This window comes from Schistocerca serialis, chromosome 6 (genome assembly GCF_023864345.2).
Source record: "Schistocerca serialis cubense isolate TAMUIC-IGC-003099 chromosome 6, iqSchSeri2.2, whole genome shotgun sequence".
Classification (NCBI taxonomy): domain Eukaryota; kingdom Metazoa; phylum Arthropoda; class Insecta; order Orthoptera; family Acrididae; genus Schistocerca; species Schistocerca serialis.
In genome coordinates this window covers 242,901,133-242,926,289 of record NC_064643.1, presented here as the reverse complement: position 1 = coordinate 242,926,289, position 25,157 = coordinate 242,901,133, and the positions used below count along the sequence as shown (strand labels likewise).

The 25,157-nt window shown below is 43.9% G+C and overlaps 1 pseudogene; it reads left to right on the top strand.

The window, feature by feature from the left end:
• Window positions 1-22,767: 22,767 nt before the first annotated feature.
• Window positions 22,768-22,885, top strand: LOC126485691 (5S ribosomal RNA; annotated as a pseudogene).
• The last annotated feature ends 2,272 nt before the right edge of the window (window positions 22,886-25,157 follow it).

Genomic DNA, 25,157 nt, shown 5'->3' with positions numbered 1-25,157 from the left:
ATAATAAAGGGGATGATATGTAAGAGAAGCTACAATACAGAGAAGATTCCTTTAATGGAGATTCAGTACACAATTAACAACTATTGCAGATTCATGTAAACAAATCTGGCTGAACTATCACCTAGTAGCACTGACTGACATGCATGAACTGAGCTTGTTACATGTTCCTTTATTTTCATAATTTACCTGTGAGAGAAATTTTAATCGGAAATTTGATTAAAACTGTATGTTTTATACACCGAAACAGTTACACTACCAGCAAGGCAGTACAGTAGTGTGCAAATTAATTGACAAGACAATTAAACATTAACTATGCACATTTGTTACTATATGCATACTGCAATTAGTAGCTTACTGAACACTAATAACTAATGTGTGCTCATTTTGCTTTGTTGAGCTTCTGAACACGTCATGGTACAGATTCGACCAGGTTAGAACAAATATTTCGTAATTCACCGTCATGAAACCTCTCTTTTAGCACGTTTACTAACATGCATTCTTTTGTTGAACCGTCCAATTTACCAAGACGCCTTGTCACAAAATTCCATTAATTCTCGATGAGATTTAAGTCTGGTGAATTACCAGGCCAGTGAAATACATTTATCTGGTTTTCTTCCATGAACGTCTTGATTGCTTTAGAAGTGTGACACAGGGCCAATCATGCTGAAATGTTCCTCCACCCTTTGCAAGGGTGTGTAGGTATGGCACAATCCTGCGATGGTATTCGTGTATTTGGCTGAATTCGTCATGCCGTCAACATGAACTAGCTCCAGGGCCACTTGCAGAGAAGAAACCACAAAACATTTTTTTGGGAGGGAATTTTACAGTCCCTTCAAAGGCTCATTTCTCACTGCCTCATGGGTGCTTCGCCTAACGACCCTTGCTCCCTATCCTTGAACAATAAAATGTAACTTATCACTGAAAATTACATATTTCCAGTCATTGGAAGCCCGAGATTTATATATTTTGGCCTATGCCAACCTTTTTTCTTCGTGGCAGGTGTTAACAACTGCTTCTTTACTGGTTTTTGTGCCTTTTGTCCACAATCACGACGGTAAGTTAAAGAGTCAATTTCCACCCCACAAGCCAATAAATCTGCCTGAAAGTTTTTTCTTGTATTGTGAAGATGGATTATACGGTTTCTAAGTAGACTTTGTCAGTTCTATGGGCGGTGTTCCGCTTTCGTCCACATCTACTTTTTCTCTTCGGAGACGGTGCAGCAGTACCACTTTATGCCCTAATAAGTCTTGAAGTATTAGTTTTTCCCACACTAACAACAGAGGCAATATCTGTTATAGTCATAAATGTGCGTCCATGAATAGCAACTATTTATGCGCGCTTCTTGGGTGAAATGTCCATTTTAACACAAACACAAAGTTTTCCTGTTGAAAACAAAGAATTAAAACACGCTTTTGCTACTCATACAAGCCACTCAACTGAACTGGAGGGGACCTACCATTTTTGTTCATAGCCAAGACAACAGTAGTCCGCCAAGAGCCCAACAATTAGGCGGAAAAAATTGGTTACAGACAGCCAACTTCAATTCCTTGTAAAATACGAACTCGTCGCAATTCATTTGCACATTGCTGTATATTCACATCACCTCAACATGTAATTTATAAGATCTGTATGCTTAATTGCTATTTTAATGAACTGTTTATTATTTTGTGTAGTTTCATTCATAGTTTAACAATTGTTATAGTAAGTTAATTCCGGCTGCAGTAGTGGAAAGAACAGGTCAGCCCTGTGAGAAACAGATGCCATACATGTTGTCATAGTTACTATTCAAGGTACACAGAGCGTATACTGAATTTGATCAATGCAATTAAGATATGCATTTGTTTAAAATTGATCTGTCGGCAAACTACTTTGCGTAGAGTCAGTTGTAATATACCATTTTATATAGATTCTTAGCATCCATCTAATAGTGCATCCAGGTTTAAGTTTTCATTATAGTATAAATAATTATAAATATGACTGGTGATTGCTCTGAGTCGTTAAGTGACGCAGTAGCTTGGAATTTCAGGGAAAGAAGGGGGGGGGGGGTTGCTACGCTTATAAAAGGTGATGACCATCTTGCTTCAAGAGCACTGTCCTGGACAGATTTGTAGTGGCAAGACCTATGGCGGTTTGGGTGGTGGTGATGACGGTCACGATACTTAGAAATAAGCCGCGATAGTTCAGTGGGAACAGAGAAATCAACGGTGGACTGAGCTCCGATTTATTGTGCTAGTAGTCCAGTGGAACTTGTATTTCTCGCTAGTTAAGCCGGACTGAACTTAGAGTGTTATGCACTGAATCCAACTTTAGCTAGATTTGCTATTGATATCTCTGGTTATTCTGGTCGACACTTGGGATCATTATATTGTATGTCTGTTAATCTCGATTTTATTGCTTTAGTGTTGGTTTGACTTCGAACATTTTGAGCTGCAAACACTTGCTGTGTTTTCTAGTTATTTTAGTTATGTAGTTGTATACGAACCACAGTACAGGGGGAGCAAGGTATTTTCAGATGGACACTTCATAGCCCATGTCCATCTGAATGTTTATTAGAACATCTTGCAAAAACTTGAAGTAAATCGGACAATACATTTTTGGTACTTTTGCCTAATACACACAAAACATCTCGAAAAGTTAAAACATATATATATATATATATATATATATATATATATTTACGCAACAATGTATAGGTTTCATGTTAAAACCGACTGCGAGAAAGAAACTGCTGTCCTATACTGTACTCTGCTGTGCAAATATGTGGTTGTTTTCTTTTTCACAGTCGGTTTTTAACTACAACAGCAGAGCATTTAAAGCACTAGACAAATGGTTTCTCATATATATATTCTTTCCCACTAAATTTGTGTTTAAACGAAAGCTGTATACACAATAATGTGCTATTTTGTTTGTTGCCTCGAGTCAGTTTTCGCAAAAAACAGAAAATGTGTATTTATGGCTTATCGACTTGTGATTAGAATACCACTACAGAATCTGTATTTATGTCCATCTGAAGAATGTGAAGTAAATCAGTCAAGTACTTTTCGAGTTTTCTGGTAACAGCCTTAAATGACGACTTGTCTTTATATACACTGCTGAAAAAAAAATTAGTACACTTTTAGAGAACTACAATTCACTCAAGATATATTGTTGAAACAGAGCATACTGAATGCATGAAATGATTAAATTTATCGACCCATGCTGAAACACTCATACTACACTACTGGCCATTAAAATTGCTACATCATGAAAATTACGTGCTAAACACGCGAAATTTAACCGACAGGAAGAAGATGCTGTACTATGCAAATATGTAGCTTTTCAGAGCATTCATACAAGGTTGGCGCCGGTGGCGTCATCTACAACGTGCTGACATGAGGAAAGTTTCCAACCGATTTCTCATACACAAACAGCAGTTGACCGACGTTGCCCGGTGAAAAGTTGTTGTGATGCCTCGTGTAAGGAGGAGAAATGCGTACCATCACGTTTCCGACTTTGATAAAGGTCTGGTTGTAGCCTATCCAGATTGCGGTTTATCCTATCGCGACATTGCTGCTCGTGTTGGTCGAGATCCAATGACTGTTAGCAGAATATGGAATCAAATGGTTCAAATAGTCTGAGCACTATGGGACTCAACTTCTGAGGTCATCAGTCCCCTGGAACTTAGAACTACTTATACCTAACTAACCTAAGGACATCACACACATCCATGCCCGAGGCAGGATTCGAACCTGCGACCGTACGGGTCTCGCGGTTCCAGACTGTAGCGCCTAGAACCGCACGGCCACTCCGGCCGGCAATATGGAATCGGTGGATTCAGGAGGCTAATACGGAACGCCGTGCTGGATCCCAACGGCCTCGTATCACTAGCAGTCGAGATGACAGGCATCTTACCCTCATGGCTGTAATGGATCGTGCAGCCACGTCTCGATCCCTGACTCAACAGATGGGGACGTTTGCAAGACAACAACCATCTGCACGAACAGTTCGACGACGTTTGGACCAGCATGGACTATCAGCTCGCAGACTATGGCTGCGGTTACCCTTGACGCTGCATCACAGACAGGAACGCCTGCGATGGTGTACTCAACGACGAACCTGGGTGCAGGAATGGCAAAACGTCATTTTTTTCTGTTTACAGGATCATGATGGTCGCATCCGTGTTTCGCGACATCGTGGTGGAAGCGGGTATTCGTCATCGCCATACTGGCGTATCACCCGGCGTGATGGCGTGGGGTACCATTGGTTACATGTCTCGGTCACCTCTTGTTCGCATTGACGGCACTTTGAACAGTGGACGTTACATTTCAGGTGTGTTACGACCGTGGCTCTACCCTTCATTCTATCCCTGCGAAACCCTACATTTCAGCAGGATAATGCACGACCGCATATTGCAGGTCCTGTACGGGCTTTTCTGTATACAAAAAATGTTCGACTGCTGCCCTGGCCAGCACATTCTCCAGATTTCTCACCAATTGAAAACATCTGGTCAATGGTGGCCGAGCAACTGGCTCGTCACAATACGCCCGTCACTTCTCTTGATGAACTGTGGTATCGTGTTGAAGCTGCATGGGCAGCTGCACCTGTACACGCCATCCAAGCTCTGTTTGACTCAATGGCAATGTGTATCAAGGCAGTTATTACGGCCAGAGGTGGTTGTTCTGGGTACTGATTTCTCAGAATCTATGCACCCAAATTGCGTGAAAATGTAATCACATGTCAGTTCCAGTATAGTATATTTGTCCAATGAATACCCGTTTTTCATCTGCATTTCTCTTTGGTGCAGCAATTATAGCCTCCATGGGTAGCAATGCAGGTGCTTACCTGGCGTCTAATCAATCGTGAAGACGGCGAATGCTCTCCTGTGATAAGTTATTCCGCGCCTGCTCGATCTGGTCACATAATTGTGTAAGAGTTGTTGTTTGATGAGTCGAACGAATCACTTCTAGCCCCGTCATATCCCACACAAGTCTTGAGATTGTGCCTGTAGGAGACAGTGTCTACCTGGTATACGTCGTACGAGCTAACGACCATCTATTGAGTGCAGACAGAATCTGCTTTCATCCCTGAATACCAGGGCGCGCCATTCCATCTTCCAAGTGATCCTCTGACGGCACCAGTTAAGCCGTGTACGTCAGTACTGTGGCGCTAGTGGAAGACGGACTAGAGGTGTTAGAGGTGAGCGTGACTGTAGTCCCACTGCTAATAACTGGTTCGCAACCGTTCGTGTTACACGTCTGGGCTCAGAAGCCCTCTTATCTGTGCTGTCGTAGGTGAACGACCTACCTCTGCTGCCCTTACTGTATGTCGATCCTTGCAGGTGTGAGAATGTTCACGTGACGACTGAAATCAGTATCATTGCACAATTGATGCAGCACATTCTCCGAAAGGACCATCCCGCCACTCGGGAGCCACGATTTAACCCATTTCAAAGTCGCTCAGTTGGCTGTTGAAAGCCCGAGTGCATCTCCGTGGCAAGGTTGCCTGCTTGCTTCATGCATTTGCGCCACGCTGATCCTTCTGCCTGTGAGCATTCCCTATTAAAGGGTAGAGACAGACGGCGCTCTGGTAGCTATGCCAGCACGCTACCTGTTAGCGAACGAAGTTGAAACCATTACCAGCACATATACTAGCCCCCAGCTGGCATGTGCAGTCATCGGATCAAAATCGACTTCACCTTTCTAGAAGCACTAATTTCATTTCCGGCATTGTAGTAGTAGTAGAGATGACAGAATGGACGCGACAGGTCGCTTACGCAGCTACATATTGATTCAGATGTGTACAGTCATATGAATTCGACGGTTTTCTTAAATAGGTACGTAGATTTTAAGATGTCCGAACAGTGATCGAAACTAGTCACATCATAAAAATGAATGTGCTACGCTATCGCTAAAATAAAGAATAGATTTTAAATATCAGCACCGTTACGGAATTATTATACTAGGTCTACAACTTTGCTTCCGCCGTTTTTTCTCGAAGTTCGGGTCTTTATTGTGAAAAACTTACAAAAAAATTGTGATTCATAGTACTGCCCATCGCTGGCCACTACATTCTCCCATCTTTCGGATAGCATACGAATCCCGTGGCGGAAGAACTGGGCGTCTTTTGTGGTGATCCATGAATCGATTCAATTTTGCACTTGTTCATATGATCGGAAATGCTGGTCAGCCAGACTGTACGCAGCTGATCGAAAAAGTGGAAAAGGTGGTAGTCAGAGAGATCAACTTAAGGAGAACACGGCAGGAGGAATAGGACTTCTCATTTCAGCGTTTCCATGTATATTTTGACGCGTTTTGCGACATGGGGTCGAGAAATGACCTACTGCAAAATTACCTTTACGTGTTTATCACTGTATTGTGTCCATTTGTGTTTCAGTGCTGGGCTCTAACGCTTCAATTTCTTTCTATAATGATGTCTTGTGACTGTCTTCGTCCGTTTCAGTAGCTACGAAAACGTTCTGTCTTCCACCACCGTGCCGGTCTTCGACATCAAAATCACCGTTCTTAAGACGCTGAAAACATTCTCTGCACGTTCTTCCACTAATTGTTCCTTCCCCATTGGTCTTACCCAGCATTTTAAGAGCCACAGCTGAAGATTTCTTCATCTTAAAGCAGAAAATTAAAACATCCCGCAAATGGTGGGAAATGGGTACGTAAGTTGACGTACTTAATCGAGAATAACCTTATGATGCAATCACAAATCGATTAATATTTTTATGGCATTATGTTTACAGATGCCTAAGCTTATTGTATTACACCTATGACCAACCATCTGAACCCCACTTACCCACTGCAGTCTATTGTAAAGCGGCGGAAGCAAAGTTGTAGACCTAATATGTTCGTAGGCTTTTATTGTAATTCTTCGAACGAATCTCCTTCTTGTTGCCACAGCCATCAATTATCCAACGGAAAGTCGTCTGTGGCGTGTGATGGCAGATCTAGTTAACATAGTTCTAGAGTGCCGCCGGCAACGGCGCCCAGGCTGATGCTGAGTTTCTTGTCTACCGCAAGGCATTCGGTATTCTCATTTAGTGAATAAAATACGAGGTTACTGACTATTGTGATAAAATCAAAGCATTATTCTTAATGGGGCGATTTTGACGGATGTAAAAGTAATTTAGAGGATACCCGAAAGGAGTGTAAAAAGGTTGTTACTGTTTGCAAAAAGGCTGTTCGCGGACGACAATATTGTCCATAACAAAGTTATGAGAATACTAGGGAAATGTGGTAGGACTTGCAAAGGGTGTCTGTTGGCATAGTTATTGGCAGCTGACTCTGAACGTAAATAAATGTAACGTGTTACCCATAAACAGGGGAAGAAATCCATTATTACTGAGTTTGCTATTGACACTAAATCAAGGGAAACTGTAAGAACCGTAATGGACATAGGATTAAAACACAGGAGCGACCTAAACTAGGGTGACTACATATGTCTCGGGACATAACCACGACGAGAAACTCAAAGAAATCGTTTCCAGCCACCATTCGCGAATGGAGCAGGGAAAGGCGAGGAGGAGGGAGGGTGATAATAGTACATAAGTACCGAACCAGCGTGAGAACACAGCGACAAGTAGCAATCCTGGACTGGTATTCGGGAGGAAGATGGTTCAAAACTTCGTCCAGCCGTCCGCATTTATATATTCTGTTATTTCCTTAAATCGCTTAAGAGAAATGTCGGTTTCTTTGAAATGTGCAGCCGATTTCCTTCTTCATGCTTCTCCTCTACGAGCTTATGTACCGTGTCTAGCGACCATGTCATCAGAGAGATGCTAAGCCCTACGTTCCTCTCTTCCAGAATTTCCCTCCGCCAGAGACCATATGCTGAGTTACGGAGGATAAATGTAGATAAATGTAGCGGCTTCTGCATTGTGTTTCTAAGGCGAAGACGAAAAACTGTCCATTTTTGCCGAGACAAGAATAAAGAACGACCAAGAAAAATCAAACTTAGAAAGAAAGACTGTCGTTATGTGACTTTTCATATTTAAGAAGCGAACTAAATGTTCAAAGAAATTTCAGGCATGTAGCCTGTCGTCTTTAATTACCCTCCACGATATTTCAACTGGGCAACTTGCAGTCATCCCCAGATGAGCCATCGTAGACCAACGAAGACATCCTTCGTTCCGTAATGTATTAGCGCGCTGTGAATATTCCGCGAATGCTCGATCGTGGGGACAGACTGAACACACTGACGACGTGCAGCGCTCTCGCTGGTGCAGCAGCGGAAGTCTGCTGTCGTCAGAATTTTCGCTCACTGCAGCCATCGGCGTAATCTGTTTTCGATTAACGGAAATCGTGAAGATAATAGGACTCCCCACATTATCCAGTTTGCAGCCGCTGTCACAGTTCATCAGATTTTCTGCAAGGTATTCTTTAACAATGAAGTCCCAAGATGCTGCTGTGCCTAAAATTATTGTTTTATCATATTCCAATAGATGTTCGGTCTGGATACAATATTCGGCAGTAGCAGAGTTGCTTGTTTGCAAAATGCGAGTGTAGCGTTGATGTTCGGTCCAGTTTTCTGCCACGGTGCTCGTGTTAAGTCCCATGAATCCATAGTACACTTGAAAGGTATTTTGTAAATTCCAGCCTTCCCCAAAAACAAATTGTCATTCACTAATTACAGGTCTGCAATCTCAGATGATGGGCGGAATACTATGTTCACGTAAAAGTTGCAGCGGATTATTGCAACTTAAACGAAATATTATCAACAAAGGGAAGGAAAACTAAAGATTTTGACAGCGTGCTCTCCTCTTTATCCACTTCCTGGTTCTCGATTTTAACCGGTAGTGTCCTGTTACCTGCTGAGCACAATATCCATTTTCCGTTTACAGCGTCTTTAGATTGGCGAGCTCTTTAGGTAAACTATCTGAATCTGAGACTGAGTGAGCTCCGTATGCAAGTGCTTTAAGTGCACTCTAGTTTGCGACAGGTGATGACAATTCGAGGATTAAATACAAATCGGTACTAATGGGCTGACGTTAAACTGAATTCTCCAGCCTTCAGTCTTCCATCGAACCGACACATCAAGAAATGCAGACAGCATCGGACAGTGCTTGCATAACGAATCGTAAATAATTAGAAATAGAGTCGAGATGATGAAAAAGCACCTTTAATTTATCTTCTCCTTGACGCCATAAAAGTACGATCCTCATACCTCCAAAATACAGTTGGTTTAAAGGCCGGTGATTCAAGCACTCTCTGCTCACATCATGTACGTAACATAGCCAATTTTATCAGTAGACAAGGGGCTCTCTAACTGAGTACTTCAAGCCGTTTAATTGGCTTTCATGTACATTAGACCCACTGTTTACAAAGGTCCCTCTCGCAGTTTCTTTTGCATTAATCCTATACATATATAAAACACAGATATTTGTTCCGCACATCCTCTCGCAGTTTCTTTTGCATTAATCCTATACATATATAAAACAAAGATATGAATGTTTCTAGATGTGTGTTCCGCAAATCGTCCTAAGCATCTGGATCAATTACAATTACGTTTAGTACTCGTATTGCTTATTATTTTAGAAGAAATATTGTAGCATCCATTTTCCGTAGGGTTGGGTTCAAATGGCCCAGAGCACTATGGGTCTTCAACACCTGAGGTCACCAGTCCCGTAGAACCTAGAACGACTTAAAGCCAACTCACTTAAGGGCATCACACACATCCATGCCCGAGGCAGGGCTCGAATCTGCGACAGTAGCGGTCGCGCGGTCCTAGACTGAAGCGCCTAGAACCGCTCGGCCACAACGGCCGGCCATAGGGTTGGGGTGGGGAGTGAAATTGTTGGTAAGCCATGACACCAAGGCTGGCCTGCATGACGGGCGTCTTGTGCAGGTAGTATTAGAATGCATTCCACAGGCTAATACATGGGGTTTGGCATGACAGCAGATGGGTAATACATACAGTTTGGCATGACTGAGCAGAGACAGGGAGGTGAAAAAAAAATTGCTCAGATGGCTCTGAGCACTAAGGGACTTAACTTCTGAGGTCATCAGTCTCCTAGAACTTGGAATACTTAAACGTAACTAACCTAACGACAACACGCACATCCATGCCCGAGGCAGGATTCGAACCTGCGACCGTAGCGGTCGCGCGGTTCCAGACTGTAGCGTCTAAAACCGCTCGGCCATCGCGGACGGCTCAGGGAGGAGAAGAAGAAGGGTAGTGAGATTAAGACAGTGAAAGGGGGGACGAATAGAGGGGCACACGTGACGGGAGAGGATGAGATAGACACGTAGAGGTGGGAGGATGAAGTAGATATAGAGAGAGGGGTAGAAGGATAGGGGCCGGCCGCGGTGGTCTAGCGGTTCTAGGCGCTCAGTCCGGAGCCGCGCGGCTGCTACGGTCGCAGGTTCGAATCCTGCCTCGGGCATGGATGTGTGTGACGTCCTTAGGTCAGTTACGTTTAAGTAGTTCTAAGTTCTAGGGGACTGATGACCATAGATGTTAAGTCCCATAGTGCTCAGAGCCATTTGAACCATTTTTTAGAAGGATAGGGACTGACAGAGAGGAGAGCGGAAGGGAAGGACAGAGACAGAGGAGGAGAGATAGTGTTAGAAGTTGGGTAAGAGATTGTCAGTGAGAGGGGCAGGAGGAGGTGGACCAAGATTAGGGGGAGGAGAAAGAGTGAACAGGTAGGGGGAAAAGCAGATGACTGAGAGAAGGGTGAGGAGGAGATACGCAGAGGGAGAAGTAGGAGATGATCAGGAGGACGTGAAGGAGGCGACAGAGACAGAGGGGAAGGAGGGAAGAAGAGATGTACAGAGATAGGGGGTGGAGGATGGGTGAATAGGTAGTGGGTGGAGGAAATGGCTAGAGCTGAAGAGGAGATGAACAGGGAGGTGGGGGGGTGTTGGAGGTGAACAGAGAGAGGGGAAGGAGGAGATAAAGAGATGGGGAGGAGGAGTTAGTCTGAGGAGAATGTGAAGACGAAAGGGGGAGATGGGACCGAGAGAGGGAGGAAGATGGAGAAAGAAAGAGAATGGGAGGAAGAAGAGATGGACAAATGAATGAGGATGAGGAGATGTAAGCAATGTATGTACTTAGACATACATGGGCAAAGCCATGGGTAAAATGTTAGCTGGTAACAAGTTCAGAAAGCTCTTTCCTCATTGATGACTAACTTTTTGGAAGGGTAAGATGTCTCTAGTTCACTTGCTCATGATATGGAGTTTAAGCCTCCCATGGATGTTTCTTAATGTTTTAGTATTTCACGACACTCTAAAAATACGAGAGATGTCTGAAAAGCAACCCATGGGCTGGAAAATAGAGTACTGATTTTATTGAACTAAATTTATGCAGGTATCTTAAAACTGTATCTATGTATTACCTATTTATACAAGTATTACTTTGTCTCTTAATGAGTGAACAAATTACTTTCGTTTAAAATTCTGCCGCCTGAGATTGCAGCCTGTCCATGACAGCATCTTGAATTTCATCTTCGAAGTCAAAGCATTGGAAGCCAAGCTACTTTTTCGTTTGCATGAAGAAGGGAAAGAACTTTGTGGTATGTCTTGGCTGCACAACACAAATTTGAGCTGAAATCGTTATAGGTACGGAAAGCTGGCTGAAGCCAGAGCTAAATTCCGCCGAAATTTTTACAAAGGCACAGACGGTGTTTAGAAAGGATAGACTGCATGCAACCGGTGGTGGCGTGTTTGTCGCTGTTAGTAGTGGTTTATCGTGTAATGAAATAGAAGTGGATAGTTCCTGTGAATTATTATGGGTGGAGGTTACACTCAACAACCGAACTAGGTTAATAATTGGCTCCTTTTACCGACCTCCCGACTCAGCAGCATTAGTGGCAGAACAACTGAGAGAAAATTTGGAATACATTTCACATAAATTTTCTCAGCATGTTATAGTTTTAGGTGGAGATTTCAATTTACCAGATATAGACTGGGACACTCAGATGTTTAGAACGGGTGGTAGGGACAGAGCATCGAGTGACATTATACTGAATGCACTATCTGAAAATTACCTCGAGCAATTAAACAGAGAACCGACTCGTGGAGATAACATCTTGAACCTACTGATAACGAACAGACCCGAACTTTTCGACTCTGTAAGCGCATAACAAGGAATCAGTGATGATAAGGCCGTTCCAGCATCCCTGACTATGGAAGTAAATAAGAATATAAAAAAAGGGAGGAAGATTTATCTGTTTAGCAAGAGTAATAGAAGGCAAATTCAGACTACCTAACAGATCAAAACGAAAATTTCTGTTCCGACACTGACAATGTTGAGTGTTTATGGAAAAAGTTCAATCCAATCGTAAAATGCGTTTTAGACAGATACGTGCCGAGTAAAACTGTGAGGGGCGGGAAAAACCCACCGTGGTTCAACAACAAAGTTAGGGAACTACTGCGAAAGCAAAGAGAGCTTCACTGCAAGTTTAAACGCAGCCAAAACCTCTCAGACAAACAGAAGCTAAACAATGTCAAAGTTAGCGTAAGGAAGGCTATGCGTGAAGCGTTCAGTGAATTCGAAAGTAAAATTCTATGTACCGACTTGACAGAAAATCCTAGGAAGTTCTGGTCTTACGTTAAATCAGTAAGTGGATCGAAACAGCATATCCAGACACTCCGGGATGATGATGGCATTGAAACAGAGGATGACAAGCGTAAAGCTGAAATACTTAACACCTTTTTCCAAAGCTGTTTCGCAGAGGAACACCGCACTGCAGTTCCTTCTCTAGATCCTCGCACAAACGAAAAATGGCTGACATCGAAATAAGTGTCCAACGAATAGAAAAGCAACTGGAATCACTCAACAGAGGAAAGTCCACTGGACCTGACGGGATACCAATTCGATTCTACACAGAGTACGCGAGAGAGCTTGCCCCCCTTCTAACAGCCGTGTACCGCAAGTCTCTAGAGGAACGGAAGGTTCCAAACGATTGAAAAAGAGCATCGGTAGTCCCAGTCTTCAAGAAGGGTCGTCGAGCAGAAGCGCAAAACTATAGACCTATACCTCTGACGTCGATCGGTTGTAGAATTTTAGAACATGTTTTTTGCTCGCGTATCATGTCGTTTCTGGGAACCCAGAATCTACTCTGTAGGAATCAACATGGATTCCGGAAACAGCGATCGTGTGAGACCCAACTCGCTTTATTTGTTCATGAGACCCAGAAAATATTAGATACAGGCTCCTAGGTAGATGCTATTTTCCTTGACTTCCGGAAGGCGTTCGATACAGTTCCGCACTGTCGCCTGATAAACTAAGTAAGAGCCTACGGAATATCAGACCAGCTGTGTAGCTGGATTGAAGAGTTTTTAGCAAACAGAACACAGCATGTTGTTCTCAATAGGGAGACGTCTACAGACGTTAAGGTAACCTCTGGCGTGCCACAGGGGAGTGTTATGGGACAATTGCTTTTCACAATATATATAAATGACCTAGTAGATAGTGTCGGAAGTTCCATGCGGCTTTTCGCGGATGATGCTGTAGTATACAGAGAAGTTGCAGCATTAGAAAATTGCAGCGAAATGCAGGAAGATCTGCAGCGAATAGGCACTTGGTGCTGGGAGTGGCAACTGACCCTTAACATAGACAAATGTAATGTATTGCGAATACATAGAAAGAAGGATCCTTTATTGTATGATTATATGATAGCGGAACAAACACTGGTACACACTGGTAGCAGTTACTTCTGTAAAATATCTGGGAGTATGCGTGCGGAACGATTTGAAGTGGAATGATCGTATAAAATTAATTGTTGGTAAGGCGGGTACCAGGTTGAGATTCATTGGGAGAGTCCTTAGAAAATGCAGTCCATTAACAAAGGAGATGGCTTACAAAGCACTTGTTCGACCTATACTTGAGTATTGCTCATCAATGTGGGATCCGTACCAGGTCGGGTTGACGGAGGAGATAGAGAAGATCCAAAGAAGAGCGGCGCGTTTCGTCACAGGGTTATTTGGTAAGCGTGATAGCGTTACGGAGATGTTTAGCAAACTCAAGTGGCAGACTCTGCAAGAAAGGCGCTCTGCATCGCGGTGTAGCTTGCTGTCCAGGTTTCGAGAGGGTGCGTTTCTGGATGAGGTATCGAATATATTGCTTCCCCCTACTTATACATTCCGAGGAGATCACGAATGTAAAATTAGAGAGATTCGAGCCCGCACGGAGGCTTTCCGGCAGTCGTTCTTCCCCCGAGCCATACGCGACTGGAACAGTAAAGGGAGGTAATGACAGTGGCACGTAAAGTGCCCTCCGCCACATACCGTTGGGTGGCTTCCGGAGAATAAATGTAGATGAAAAAAACTCTCTTTTGAACTAGCATAACTATTCTTGTGTTTACCGGGCACAGTAATCCAAAAACAGGAAACCTGTAGTCCTAAGGCGGCGTGGCATATTTTGAATGGCTCATGACTCACATTTGGAGATGAATTATCGTTCCACGTTTCATGAAATCCAGAAATAAAATTAACATCTCTGACTAACAAATGTAAGTCTTTATTTATTTCAACATTAACTGCGGTTTCGGCTCTATGTTGGCATAGAAGACCCATATGTCATAGAACGTCTAAGGTCACGATACTGTTCAGTAGATCATCCCGCTCTACATCGTAATGAAAAAGGAAGCTATCACGTGTTGAGTCATTTGTTTCTCAGAAGGGAGATAAGGAAACCAACGGGCACAGAACTTGTTGTACTCTAATTGTTTAGCAACATCTAGTGCAAAACACTGCGAGAAATCTGTGAACAGTTGCGCAATAGTCGTGATACACTGATTTTCACGATTTTTTCGACAATATTTTGTACCAGTTCGCTGACGACAAACATATGGCTTTTGAGTGTTAAACAAATGACATCACTGTCGCAGAAATTTCGTGACGAGGATATTTCACCAACAAAAACCTTATCACAGAACGTACAGCAAAATTTTTACAATTTTCCATTGGAACGCTCATTTTGATCGCCTATTGTATCTGAACGAGAAGCAGCATAGCTATCTCGATATCTCAGTCTAAGCATACGGCATGAGGCAGCCTAGTGGTAATTTCCCCTGTCTACCTTTTTTTTAAATCGCTTTCGGGTCGTGCCCATTCAGTCAACTCAATAATGGAACGTAAATTTTCTCGAATGCTTTCCGTAGGGGTTGCACAAATTACCTTCTCAGTTCATTACAAATTAGTTGTAGTTGTTATATTCTGTCCAAGACCCGTTTGACGCGACTCTCCACGATAATCTATTCTGTGCAAGACTCTTTACCTGTCCACAATTATTGCAACCTTCATCCACTCGCACCTGCTTACGGTGATCAAGCCCCTCGAATTATGGTTCCCCCTCTCCCCCCCCCCCCCGCCCCCCACCACTCGTCACTCCTCAGCCCTCCATTACCAAATTATCTCTTGATGCGTCCGGATGTGTCCTATTTATAGATTAGATAGACCATTGCTCCCAGCGGTTATCAATCCAGTCGACCTGTACGTCTTATGAGGTGTAGTGATACAGTGTTAATTAGCACTTCGCAGAAATTAAGTAACATAATTAATTTTTTGTTAGTTAGCAGGCACATGTTCACAGTCCTCGTACGCAATGAAATTCCTGCATCGCAGTACTGTAGCACGACGGTAGAGGAGTCAAAACAAAATGGAGCAGCGTACTGGCAAACTGCAGTGCCGTGAAGTACTTCGTTTTCCGCGTTTGAAGGGGAACAACGCTCCAACAATCTATGTGATTTGATGGAAGTGTATGGCAACAGTGCATTATCGTATGACACACTAGTTAGGTGGAGCAGACGCTTCCACTGTGGTCAAACAGCGCAAAGAACGAAGTGGCAGACCAACTTCTGTGAGCAGCCGAGAATAGCAAGAGAACAGGCACCGGTGTATGACAATCGAGGCGATAGTAGAAAAAGTGACAAACAGCTGTGATTTTGAACACGACAAAAGTGGCCGCCAGTTCAGAATGCCAACTGTCCCGAATCAGTAACTGAAATGTTACCGTCGTTAGAGAGCATCATTACAACTCCAACACAATGGAGCAAAGCATTCACGGGAAGCTTGTGAATTCGGTACCTCTGAAACAAGTGAATACCCAGTCACTAGAAATAGTGATGGAGAGTCTGATATCAAGCATCTATCCTACCGCACGGGCGTCCCACAGTTGGTAACAGAATTGCAAGTTTCCGTTAGACGCCGATAGCAGTCGAGTGGGGATATGGCAGATCCGATAGTGTGTGCCTACTGAACCACGCCTCCAGCGGCTCAGTACTACGAACACCCTCTGATGCCGGGATATAGGACGGTGCTTGGTGCATCATCGCTACACCACCATCGTTCGTGCCTAGTACAGCGAGCCTCATCCTTGGTGACTCTTTTCGTGATATTTGTAATGAATCTGCCGGACACTGTGGCCGAGCGGTTCTAGGCGCTTCTGTCTGGAACCGCGCGACCGCTACGGTAGCAGGTTCGAATCCTGCCTCGGGCATGGATGTGTGTGATGTCCTTAGGTTAGTTAGGTTTAAGTAGTTCTAAGTTCTAGGGGACTGATCACCTCAGATGTTAATTCCCATAGTGCTCAGAGCCATTTTTGTAATGAATCTTGCTGCAGTCCACTTCTCCTTGCAGCTGCGTATGAAGCCATACCCAACACAGAGTGGTTTCCGCGACTATCACGGTGTGTTGCTACTGGAATGTATTACCGAAATCCCCTGATTAAGCTACAGGAGGCTCACAAGACGAAGCGTTGCAGGAAGTTGCACAGAGATTAATATTGCTTCACAACGACGCTCCACCTCGTTTTGCAGAGGACATAGTCACACATAAACAAAAGACTTCAGAACAGTATTAAAGAAGCAACGAAAAAAGCTTGCCGAATTTAAAAGAACGCAAAATACGCAAGATCTGCGAAGCTTTACAGAAGCTCGAAATTTATCGCGAACTTCAGTGCGAGATTCTTTTAATACTTTCCACAACGAAGCTTTGTGCCGAAATCTGACAGAAAGCCCAGAGAGGTTATGGGCTTATGTGGAGCACACTAGCCACGAGACGTAGTCAGTGCCTCCACTGCGTTGTAACAATGGTGATACCACTCATGACAGTGCCAATAAAACGAAGTTACTAAACACGGTTTTCAGAAATTCTATCACCAAAGAAGACGAAGTAAATGTTACAGAATTCAAATCTCGAACAACCACCAACATGATTAATTTACACTACTGGCCATTAAAATTGTTACACCACGAATATGACGATCTACAGACGCGAAATTTAACCGACAGGAAGAAGATGCGATGATATACAAATGATTAGCTTTTCAGACCATTCACATAAAGTTGGCGTCTGTGGCGACACCTACAACATGCTGCCATGAGGAAAGTTTCGAGATCCTGTCTGGCATACAGTTTTAATCTGCCAAGAAGTTTTAAAACAGCCCACATACTCAGCTACAAACTGAAATTCATTCTTAAAACATCCCGGAGTCTGTGTCTCAGTCATTTCTACGTACTATCCCTTGTAACAGTAGTCCCTCAATGTGTTGTTTTAGTGGCCTTCAGACCAAAGACAAAATGTATTTCACGCAGCTTTCCATGCAACTCTGTCCTGCACAAACCTCCAAATAACCACTGCAACTTGCATTCTTCTGAGTCTGCTTACTGCATTCATCCCTCCACGATTTTACCCCCCCCCCTCCCCCTCCGAATCCCTTCCAATATTACACTGATGATTCCTTGAATCTCAGAATGTTTCCTATCAACCGATCCTTCTTCTAGACAGTTTGTGTCACAGATTTCCTTTTTTCCCAGCTCCATTCAGTACCTCGTTATTAGTTACACTACTGGCCATTAAAGTTGCTACACCACGAAGATAATGTGCTGCAGACGCGAAATTTAACGACAGGAAGAAGATGCTGTGATATGTAAATGATTAGCTTTTCAGAGCATTCACACAAGGTTGGCGCCGGTGGCGACACCTACAACGTTCTGACATGAGGAAAGTTTCCAACCGATTTCTCATACAAAAACAGCAGTTGACCGGCGTTGCCTGGTGAAACGTTGTGATGCCTCGTGTAAGGAGGAGAAATGCGTACCATCACGTTTCCGACTTTGATAAAGGTATGATTGTAGCCTATCGCGACTGCTGTTTATCGTATCGCGACATTGCTGCTCGCCTTAGTCAAGATCCAATGACTGTTAGCAGCTAATGGAATCGGTGGGTTCAGGAGGGCAATACGGAACACCGTGGTGGATTCCAACGGCCTCGTATCACTAGAAGTCGAGATGATAGGCATCTTATCCACATGACTGTAACGGATCGTGCAGCCACGTCTCGATCCATGAGTCAACAGACGGGGACGTTTGCAAGACAACAACCATCTGCACGAACAGTTCGACGACGTTTGCAGCAGCATGGACTATCGGCTCGGAGACCTTGGCTGCGGTTACCCTTGACGCTGCAGCACACACAGGAGCGCCTGCGATTGTGTACTCAACGACGAACCTGGGAGCACGGATGAATCCAGGTTCTGTTTACAGGATCATGGTGGTCGCATCCGTGTTTGGCGACATCGCGGTGAACGCACATCGGAAGCGTGTATTCGTCATCGCCATACTGGCGTATCACCCCGCGTGATGGTATGGGGTGCCATTGGTTACACGTGTCGATCACCTCTTGTTCGCATTGACGGCATTTTGAACAGTTTACGTTACATTTCAGATGTGTTACGATCCGTGACTCTACCCTTCAAAAATGGCTCTGAGCACTATGGGACTTAACATCTGTGGAACTTAGAACTACTTAAACCTAACTAACCTAAAGAAATCACACACATCCATGCCCGAGGCAGGATTCGAACCTGCGACCGTAGCGGTCACGTGGTTCCAGACTGAAGCGCCTAGAACCTCACGTGTCGCAACGGCCGGCGCTCTACCCTTCATTCGATCCCTGCAAAGCCCTACATTTCAGCAGGATAATGCACGACTGCATGTTGCAGGTCCTGTACGGGCCTTTCTAGATACAGAAAATGTTCGACTGCTGCCCTGGTCAGCACATTCTCCAGATCTCTCACCAATTGAAAACGTCTGGTCAATGGTGGCCGAGCAACTGGCTCGTCACAATACGCCCGTCACTACTCTTGAAGAACTGTGGTATCGTGTTGAAGCTGCATGGGCAGCTGTAAATGTACACGCCATCCAAGCTCTGTTTGACTCAATGCCCAGGCGTATCAGAGCCGTTATTACGGCCAGAGGTAGTTGTTCCGGGTATGCGCCCAAATTGCGTGAAAATGTAATCTCACGTCAGTTCTAGTATAACGTAATTGTCCAATGAATACCCGTTTATCATCTGCATTTCTTCTTGGTGTAGCAATTTTAATGGCCAGTAGTGTAGAAGTAGATATCCTGGTGTAGGAAAGCAGTTTAAGCCATTTAACTATGGCAAGACCTCTGTTCCAAATTGTATACCAGTCAGGTTCTTTTCAGAGTATGCTGATAAAATAGCTCCGTACCTAACAGTCATATAAAACCACTTGTCCATCCAAACATCCGTACCTAAAGATTGGAATGCTGCACAAACCACACCAATACCCAAGAAAGGCAATAGTAGTAATCCGCTGAATTACGTTCCCGTATCACTAACGTCGATTTACTGTAGGTTTTTGGATCATATACTGTGTGAACAGTATGAATTACCTCGAAGAAAACGATTTCTTGACAAATTGTCAATATGAATTTAGAAAGTATCGTACTGGTGAAACACAATTAGGTCTTTAATCTCACGAAGTAATGAGTGTTATCGACAGGGGATGTCAAACTGATTACATACTTTTAGATTTCCAGAATGCTTTTGACATTATTCCTTGCAAGCGACTTGTAATCAAATTGCGTTCATTTGGAGAATCGCGTCAGTTGTGCGACTGGATTCGGGATTACCTATGAGAAAGGTCACAGTTCGTAGTAAGTGATGGAACGTTTTTGAGTAAAACAGAAGTAGTATCTGACGCTCACGAAGCAAGTATTATGGGTCCTCTGCCGTTCGTGATCTACACAAACGACATAGGAGACAATCTGAGCAACCCTCTTACGTTGTTTGCAGATTATACTGTCAGTTACCGTCCTGTAAAGTCAACAGACGACCAAAACCTATTTCAAAATGATTTAGACAAGATATCCGTCTGGTGTGAAAAGTGATAGTCGACTCAAAATAACGAAAAGTTTGCTGTCATCCACATGAATACTAAAAGAAATCCGCTAAATTTCTGTTACCCCATAAACCACACAAATCTAAAGACTGTACGTTCAACTAAATCCTTAGGGACTACAGTTACAAATTACTTAGATTGGAACGATCGCATGGATAATGTTGTGGGGAAAGGAAAGACTGCGATTTGTTGGCAGAAAACGTAGAAGGTGCAACAGGTCTACTAAAGAGACTACCTGCACCACATTTGTCCGCCATTTTCTGCGGTATTGCTTTGCGATATACGATCCGCATCGTGTGAGATTGAAGGAGAACATCGAAAAATTTCAAAGAAGGGCAGCTCATTTTGTAAGAACCTTCAAAATCGCAGCGCGTCAGCAATCGTTGGCTAATATATTAAAGCTGTTCATCTTCTTCCTTTTTATCCTCATTTTCCTTTTTCGATGAAGGTGATTTTAGCCCGTTGAACACCTCACGTTTTATCCCTATATTTTTATCATCACGACGTCTTTACATTACGTCCCCTCAGCCCCCCCCCCCCCCCCCAAGGCTTACTACTGGCTTTTAGTTTTTAAGAGTTCCTCCTGTTGTCAAAGGTAGCTTCATATACGAGGGTTATTCCAAAAGTAAGGTCCGATTCGCCGTAACTATTGAAATTTGGCGCCAATGACAAAACACGCATGCGCGCCGACTCCCGGCAAGCCTTGCGCGTCAAACGCCGCCATTCGCTTTGTTACTGTTGCTGAGTGTAGTTCACAGTGTCACTTTACAATGTTTAAGACAATTGATCAGCCCGCCGATTGTGAAGTAAGGGCAGTGATACGGTTTTTGTCTGCAAGAAACAATTCAGCGGCGGAAATCCATCGGCAGATTACTGAAGTGTACGGTCCTAACATAATGAGCGACAGTAAAGTGCGCAAGTGGGTGCGAGCTTTTAATGAAGGACGGGATAATGTGCACGATGAACCACGGTGTGGCCGACCATCAGTGATTTCAGACGATTTGGTCAATGCGGTTGACAAAAAAATTCGTGAAGATCGCCGATTCACTATTACAGACGTAGACATGCATTTTCCGAATGTGAGTAGAACAACTTTGTACAGAATTGTGTCTGAACATTTGAAGTTTCACAAATTGTGTGCCCGTTGGGTTCCCAGGCTGCTTACTGAGCCCCAACGAATGAAAAGAATGGCTTTTGCTCTTGATTTTTTGGAGCGATATCATAAGGAAGGTGACAGTCTTTTAGACAATGTTGTCACAGGGGATGAGACATGGGTTTCTCACATCACTCCAGAGTCTAAACGTCAGTCAATGCAATGGCGTCACACGTCATCGCCAGTCAAGGTCAAGGCAAAGCAGACAATCTCAACACGTAAGGTTATGGCGACTGTGTTCTGGGATAGACGTGGAGTATTGTTAGTCGACTTTATGGAGAGAGGAACAACGATTAATAAAGCCGCCTACTGCGCTACCCTGACTAAACTTCGACGTGCAATCCAGAATAAGCGACGTGGTCTTTTGTCGTCTGGAATCTTGTTGTTGCATGACAATGCCAGACCCCACACTGCAAATGAAACGCAAGCTCTGATCAAGAAATTTGGATGGGAACAGATGGACCATACTCCTTACAGTCCAGACCTGGCGCCAAGTGATTTCCACCTGTTCCGTTACTTAAAGGAGTTTCTCGGCGGCAAGCGCTTCGACACAGATGATGAAGTGAAAGAAGCAGTTAAGGACTGGTTATCGTCACAGGCGGCCGATTTCTATAACATGGGCATTCAAAAGCTTGTTGAACGATGTGACAAATGTTTAAATAAGTATGGAAGTTATGTAGAAAAATAGATAAAGATGTAAGGAATGTAAATAAAACAATTGTTTTGAAAAAACATTTTAGTTTTGATTTTTTTTTTATAACCGGACCTTACTTTTGGAATAACCCTCGTATATTTCTTTACTAGCATAAGCAACCGTGTGCGGTTATTTTTAGGTTTCATCTCCTATTTAGCTCGTCTCTTGTTCTATCCATTTCATTTTTTCATATACGTTGATCCACGGTTGGGAATATATGGCCTATTTAGCCCCGACCCATGTATAAACTTTCTCGTATTCGTATGCGCATGCGCATTCAAGTAACTTCCCTTGTCTTGCGCATGTGCATAGGTAGCGGGTCAGGCTTGTAAGTGAGCGACCGTTTGTAGCTGCAGTTTATAGCGGATCATGGCCCATCGAACATAGGCCGGTGTGAGGTGGAGCGTACACCATTAAGTTAAGTAGTGGTTTTGACTTTGTACGTATGTACTGTTTGTTGTTTTCCTTTTCTTTTTCGTTTATAAATGTATATCTATCGCTTTCTTTTAATCATTGACAAGGGTCTTCTTAGGCACTTGTGGGTTTCATTGTTGTTCTGACGAAGGTGCAGTTATCTACACCGAAACCTGGGTTAACACCTAACACTAGGTGATTTTTTCGCAATCGAGGCGGGTTTTTAGTTTTTTTAATACAGATCACCTTGCATTATTGTGAAATAGAGCACGAATATGTTACGCGATTTGGGAGGCAATCATTAAAACAAAGACGTTTTTTGTTGCAGCAGGATCTTCTCATGACATTTCAGACTTTCTACCCGGCCAACGGCCTTTCCACAGTGGTAACACCGGTACGCGTCAGTTCACCGGAGTTAAGCACTGTCGGGCTGGGCTAGCACTTGGATGGGTGTCCATCCAGTGTGCCGAGTGCTTTTGGCGAGCGGGGTGCACTCAGCCTTTGTCAGGCAAACTGAGGAGCCACTTGATTGAGAAAAAGCGACTCCGGTCTTGTAAACTGATATACGACCGGGAGGGCGGTGTGCTGACCACATGCCCCTCCGTATCCGCATCCAGTGACGCCCCTGGGCCGAGGATGGCACGGCGGCCTGTCAGTACCGGAACTGCTGTGCAGTTAGGCACCTGAAAGGTAAAAGTGAGTTTTTGAGGGACCATCGTGCTCTCGGAAATTGGGAGCTAAGGAACTCAAAATGATAATAGATTCCATGGCCTTTTCGGGCGGAGTTTAGATTAGTTTTTGACTTTCTTATCGGAATGCGAAAATATTTGGTTGGTGCCCACTTACGTAGAGAGAAACGATCATCATAATAAAATAAGACAAGTCAGAGCTCGCCCGGAAATGATTTAAGTGCTTATTTTTCCAGAGCGCCGTTCGAGAGTGGAATGCTAGACAAAAGAAGTTGGTTCGATGAACCTTCTACCAGGCACCTAATTGTGAATTGCAGAGTAATCATGTAGAGGTAGATAAACTGCTTATTTGCACTATCACATTTTGCTGCATCCGTAGTACTCTCCTGAAATGGCGCACAGTAACTTCTTCCCCTTTCCTCAGATGAAAAAATTATTGCGTAAGAGACATTTCCATAATGACGACGAGGTGATATCCGATAAGTGGGACGTTCCACGAGCTGCGACATGGTCGCGAATAGAACAGCGACCCGGAAATGTAAAATAAATTTCTTTTATTTCACGTCTACGGTCACAAACCTGTGAGTCCTCAGACTACTGATTCTAGTCAGCAATGACGATCTTCAGATCTTTTTTTAAAAAAAAGAAAGAAAAAGTGCTAATATACGAAGGCACTATGGCTCAAGTATATTAGGACATGTTCTTTATAAAACAAATGTGAAGATTGTTATTGCTGACCGAAACCTGTAGTCTGATGACCTACAAGTTTGTGACCATAGACGTGAAATAAAAGAAATTTAAGTAGTATGTTTCCTCAAGAGCCGAAATGCCGATTGTTATATGCAAGGACTCCGTCAAGTCATCCAAGATTGGAAAAAAATGTGTCATGTAGAAGGGTGAACGTGCAGAGGAGCGCTGACATCTTCACAGTTTCATGGTCGTGGCATTAATTTTTCGAGATGATAATTAAAAATTTGTGATTACACTTCGTATGTCAGTTCATCAGAAACACAGAACAGAGTGAACTGTTGTTGTCGGCACACCCATGCGAGAGGCTGCCTTGTCGAGGTCGGGATGCATCCTGCCCCCCCCCCCCCCACCCCCTTTCGCTTTGCTAACTAAGCTACAGCCTTGCAGCCTCCGCTGCCGCTGTTGCCAAACGCTGCACGCCGGCGCCAACACTGCGCTGCCGGTAACGAGGTTATTCCGGTCGAGGCGGCCGCTGAAGGCGGTGTAGGGTCGGGCGCCAAACAAGAGGACGCACCCGAGGGTGGCGTTACTTATTCACCAGCCCAACTCCCTCCTGCGCCGGCCTGTTTGTCTTTTGTGCCGCTATATGATTCATTCCTCGCCGCCGTCGCTTAATATTAAGCGCCCCGGAGAACTGGCAGGCAGAGTTACGGCCTCGGCTAACCTGTTGCCGAACTGCCGACTGGTCGAGTGGCAACTCCTCGGGTCGGCGTTCAGGCTAAAGCCCCCTTTACATGAATGATTTTCTTGCCCCGATCGACTACTCGTGGCAAGCAAGTCCAATACACCGCCCTTGGAGTATTATTTCTCTGTGATGAGACTCGCCAATTACGAGTGGTCGTTTTTGCATGAAGTCAGAGCTGTCTGCTGTGCAGTTAGGCACCTGAAAGGTAAAAGTGAGTTTTTGAGGGACCATCGTGCTCTCGGAAATTGGGAGCTAAGGAACTCAAAATGATAATAGATTCCATTGCTGACCAAACCAAATTATATAATGGATGTGGGCGTTGTATGTACCGCAAGTCTTTCTATAAAGTTTCACACTTTCAGGCATCCAGCTGCCACTGTCCTTCACAAATTACAAGCGTGCTTACGTCTCTAGTACATATATTTTCAGATGCAGGCAACCTCTAGAGCGTAATGATACAGCTGAAGACAGTATTAAAGAAAAATGGATATACACAACATACAATTAGGAAAGCTTTACATGCCAAAATGTCGAACCAATCAAAGGACGAAGAAGACAGAAGAGAGATAAAGTGTATATTCTTCATCCACACGTGGGAAATGCTTCTCCAAAATTTTCCAGAATATACAA